The sequence below is a fragment of the Syngnathus scovelli genome, unplaced genomic scaffold (assembly GCF_024217435.2).
Source record: "Syngnathus scovelli strain Florida unplaced genomic scaffold, RoL_Ssco_1.2 HiC_scaffold_87, whole genome shotgun sequence".
Classification (NCBI taxonomy): domain Eukaryota; kingdom Metazoa; phylum Chordata; class Actinopteri; order Syngnathiformes; family Syngnathidae; genus Syngnathus; species Syngnathus scovelli.
Genome location: NW_026061671.1, coordinates 27501 through 32500, shown reverse-complemented (window position 1 = coordinate 32500; position 5000 = coordinate 27501). Strand labels below are relative to the sequence as shown.

Sequence of the window (5000 nt, the reverse complement as noted above, 5' to 3'; positions counted from 1 at the left end):
CCCGGCACATCCGGGAGGCCGTGCGCACGAGCCAAGTGGCCGAAAATAGCCCCCGCCGAGCGCATCGGCTGTTTATAAGCACCGCGGAGGTGGTCGCGGCGCCTCATTCGACTTCCAGCGGCCGGCGAGCTCGCGCACCCGCCCGGCACATCCGGGAGGCCGTGCGCACGAGCCAAGTGGCCGAAAATAGCCCCCGCCGAGCGGATCGGCTGTTTATAAGCACCGCGGAGGTGGTCGCGGCGCCTCATTCGACTTCCAGCGGCCGGCGAGCTCGCGCACCCGCCCGGCAACTCCGGGAGGCCGTGCGCACGAGCCAAGTGGCCAAAAATAGCCCCCGACGAGCGGATCGGCTGTTTATAAGCACCGCGGAGGTGGTCGCGGCGCCTCATTCGACTTCCAGCGGCCGGCGAGCTCGCGCACCCGCCCGGCACATCCGGGAGGCCGTGCGCACGAGCCAAGTGGCCGAAAATAGCCCCCGCCGAGCGGATCGGCTGTTTATAAGAACCGCAGAGGTGGTCGCGGCGCCTCATTCGACTTCCGGCGGGCGGCGAGCTCGCGCACCCGCCCGGCACATCCGGGAGGCCGTGCGCACGAGCCAAGTGGCCGAAAATAGCCCCCGCCGAGCGGATCGGCTGTTTATAAGCACCGCGGAGGTGGTCGCGGCGCCTCATTCGACTTCAAGCGGCCGGCGAGCTCGCGCACCCGCCCGCCACATCCGGGAGGCCGTGCGCACGAGCCAAGTGGCCGAAAATAGCCACCGCCGAGCGGATCGGCTGTTAATAAGCACCGCGGAGGTGGTCGCGGCGCCTCATTCGACTTCAAGCGGCCGGCGAGCTCGCGCACCCGCCCGGCACATCCGGGAGGCCGTGCGCACGAGCCAAGTGGCCGAAAATAGCCCCCGCCGAGCGGATCGGCTGTTTATAAGCACCGCGGAGGTGGTCGCGGCGCCTCATTCGACTTCCAGCGGCCGGCGAGCTCGCGCACCCGCCCGGCACATCCGGGAGGCTGTGCGCACGAGCCAAGTGGCCGAAAATAGCCCCCGCCGAGCGGATCGGCTGTTAATAAGCACCGCGGAGGTGGTCGCGGCGCCTCATTCGACTTCCAGCGGCCCGCGAGCTCGCGCACCCGCCCGGCACATCCGGGAGGCCGTGCGCACGAGCCAAGTGGCCGAAAATAGCCCCCGCCGAGCGGATCGGCTGTTTATAAGCACCGCGGAGGTGGTCGCGGCGCCTCATTCGACTTCCAGCGGCCGGCGAGCTCGCGCACCCGCCCGGCACATCCGGGAGGCCGTGCGCACGAGCCAAGTGGCCGAAAATAGCCCCCGCCGAGCGGATCGGCTGTTTATAAGCACCGCGGAGGTGGTCGCGGCGCCTCATTCGACTTCCAGCGGCCGGCGAGCTCGCGCACCCGCCCGGCACATCCGGGAGGCCGTGCGCACGAGCCAAGTGGCCGAAAATAGCCCCCGCCGAGCGGATCGGCTGTTTATAAGCACCGCGGAGGTGGTCGGGCGCCTCATTCGACTTCCAGCGGCCGGCGAGCTCGCGCACCCGCCCGGCACATCCGGGAGGCCGTGCGCACGAGCCAAGTGGCCGAAAATAGCCCCCGCCGAGCGGATCGGCTGTTTATAAGCACCGCGGAGGTGGTCGCGGCGCCTCATTCGACTTCCAGCGGCCGGCGAGCTCGCGCACCCGCCCGGCACATCCGGGAGGCCGTGCGCACGAGCCAAGTGGCCGAAAATAGCCCCCGCCGAGCGGATCGGTTGTTTATAAGCACCGCGGAGGTGGTCGCGGCGCCTCATTCGACTTCCAGCGGCCGGCGAGCTCGCGCACCCGCCCGGCACATCCGGGAGGCCGTGCGCACGAGCCAAGTGGCCGAAAATAGCCCCCGCCGAGCGGATCGGCTGTTTATAAGCACCGCGGAGGTGGTCGCGGCGCCTCATTCGACTTCCAGCGGCCGGCGAGCTCGCGCACCCGCCCGGCACATCCGGGAGGCCGTGCGCACGAGCCAAGTGGCCGAAAATAGCCCCCGCCGAGCGGATCGGCTGTTTATAAGCACCGCGGAGGTGGTCGCGGCGCCTCATTCGACTTCCAGCGGCCGGCGAGCTCGCGCACCCGCCCGGCACATCCGGGAGGCCGTGCGCACGAGCCAAGTGGCCGAAAATAGCCCCCGCCGAGCGGATCGGCTGTTTATAAGCACCGCGGAGGTGGTCGCGGCGCCTCATTCGACTTCCAGCGGCCGGCGAGCTCGCGCACCCCCCCGGCACATCCGGGAGGCCGTGCGCACGAGCCAAGTGGCCGAAAATAGCCCCCGCCGAGCGGATCGGCTGTTTATAAGCACCGCGGAGGTGGTCGCGGCGCCTCATTCGACTTCCAGCGGCCGGCGAGCTCGCGCACCCGCCCGGCACATCCGGGAGGCCGTGCGCACGAGCCAAGTGGCCGAAAATAGCCCCCGCCGAGCGGATCGGCTGTTTATAAGCACCGCGGAGGTGGTCGCGGCGCCTCATTCGATTTCCAGCGGCCGGCGAGCTCGCGCACCCGCCCGGCACATCCGGGAGGCCGTGCGCACGAGCCAAGTGGCCGAAAATAGCCCCCGCCGAGCGGATCGGCTGTTTATAAGCACCGCGGAGGTGGTCGCGGCGCCTCATTCGACTTCCAGCGGGCCGCGCACTCGCGCACGCCGCCCGGTTCAAATTTTCTAAGTGCAACGCACAATGAGATGCATGAGAAACGGCCTTGGTTACCATCACATTTGAAGCGATGAGTACGAAGTTAAATTTTATGACTCGGTGTATAAGTCGAGGTCGATTTTTTTCGGTCGATTTTGGATCGAAAAAGGTCGACCAATACACCGGCAAATACGGTATATATACTTATTATAAATGTAGTATTTATTTATATAAATTTATTGTTTATTTATATATATAAAGGCAGGTCCGCAAAAATATTTCTGACGCGTAGCCGGTCCGTGGCGCAAGAAAGGTTGGGACCACTAGTCTAAAAGAATCTGGCTGTAACTGGAATAGGGTTCTACGCGAATGCCCAACGGAAAAGTGAAGTGCACAAAACCTGCATTTGGCTGTATCAAAATAAATGTCATGAAAAAGGTAAAAACACTACATGGAAGCGCAATGTGTTGTGCTGGGTTCTTTTACAAGTAAAGACTGCTGCTTTGAGTTCACAGGGAGCCATGCTCTTTATTCACTGTACATAGAGGTTTTTAACTCGTGTTGTAGTTTCAGTGTCGGAGTTCAAACTAGGCTTGCAGTTTCCGAATGCCATTCGTGATGGGTGCTGTAAAAAGTTCTTGGCTTAAACGATTGAAGTGCACATAAGAAAAAAAAAAAAAAAGAGCTTGAAGTGCACATAAGAAAAAGAAAAAGCTTACAGCACCTGGTATTCCCAGGCAGTCTCCCATCCAAGTACTAACCAGGCCCGACCCTGCTTAGCTTCGGAGATCAGACGAGATCAGGCGTTCTCAGGGTAGTATGGCCGTAAGCCGTGAGGTGACCCAACATTTTGCATTTTATAGACACAATCGCCCCTGAAACTAGCGAGCAAGCCAATGAAGCCTTCAAAACTGCTTCGGCACATGGAGACCAAGCATCCTGCATTAAAAGACAAACCTTAACCACTTTGGGTTTCATTGTCTCCGATTACGCCTGGATGGGACCGGCTCGTTTCTGAGAAACAAGCTCGGTGCTCCCAATAATTCAACGTAATGGTGACTTTTATTTTTATGTGGTTTATATTTGTTTTTATGCCAGTCGTATCATTTTATTTAATCCTATTTATATATATTTATTATAAATGTAGTATTTATTTATATAGATTTATTGTTTATTTATATATATAAAGGCAGGTCCGCAAAAATATTTCTGACGCGTAGCCGGTCCGTGGCGCAAGAAAGTTTGGGTACCACTAGTCTAAAAGAATCTGGCCGTAACTGGAATAGGGTTCTACGCGAATGCCCAACGGAAAAGTGAAGTGCACAAAACCTGCATTTGGCTGTATCAAAATAAATGTCATGAAAAAGGTAAAAACACTACATGGAAGCACAATGTGTTGTGCTGGGATCTTTTACAAGTAAAGACTGCTGCTTTGAGTTCACAGGGAGCCATGCTCTTTATTCACTGTACATAGTCTGTCCTCTAGCGGTAAAAACGTGAACTGCAATGCTATGGCTGTCGCCACACAATGTAGGTTTTAAACTCGTGTTGTAGTTTCAGTGTCGGAGTTCAAACTAGGCTTGCAGTTTCCGAATGCCATTCTTGATGGGTGCTGTAAAAAGTTCTTGGCTTAAACGATTGAAGTGCACATAAGAAAAAAAAAAAAAAAAAAAAGCTTACGGTAACTGGTATTCCCAGGCGGTCTCCCATCCAAGTACTAACCAGGCCCAACCCTGCTTAGCCTCCGAGATCGGACGAGATCGGGCGCTCTCAGGGTAGTATGGCCGTAAGCCGTGAGACCGCTCAGAATTTTTCATTTTATAGACACAATCGCCCCTGAAACCATGCCAAGCAGCGGCGGGACTTGATGGCTGTGGTAAAAGTTTCCTTTCACAATTGACGTGGGAAAAAAAAAAAAAAAAAAAGGCTTTCAGCACCTGGTATTCCCGGACGGTCACCCTTCACTTTTGTTTTTTTTTGTTTTTTTTACAACCAGGGCCGAAACAGTCTTTCTTCCAAGGCTTTTGGTGTTTTCTGGAAACATGGCTATCATGAAAAGTTATTGACAGCTTTTTATGCGGTAGCACGAATTTGCCGTTGCGACCTGCATTTTGCTGAATCAAAATAAATGCCTTGAAAAGTTTAAAAACACTTCATGGAAGTGTTGTGTTGGGTTCTTTTACAAGTCAAGCCTGCTGCTTTGAGTTCACAGGGAGCCATGCTCACTGTACATAGTCTGCTCTCTAGCGGTAAAAAATTTAACTACAATGCTGTGGATGTCACCACATAATATAGCTTTCAAACTCGTGTTATAGTTTCAATGTCGGAGTTTAAA

General features: G+C 56.5%; 2 non-coding genes across 2 annotated transcripts; both read right to left on the bottom strand.

Annotated features, from left to right (window-relative positions):
- Window positions 1-3377: 3377 nt before the first annotated feature.
- On the bottom strand, window positions 3378-3496 carry LOC125974590 (5S ribosomal RNA). Its single transcript, XR_007483643.1, has one exon. It is a non-coding gene; the product is annotated as a 5S ribosomal RNA (ribosomal RNA).
- Window positions 3497-4338: 842 nt separating this feature from the next.
- Window positions 4339-4457, bottom strand: LOC125974591 (5S ribosomal RNA). Its single transcript, XR_007483645.1, has one exon. It is a non-coding gene; the product is annotated as a 5S ribosomal RNA (ribosomal RNA).
- Window positions 4458-5000: the final 543 nt, after the last annotated feature.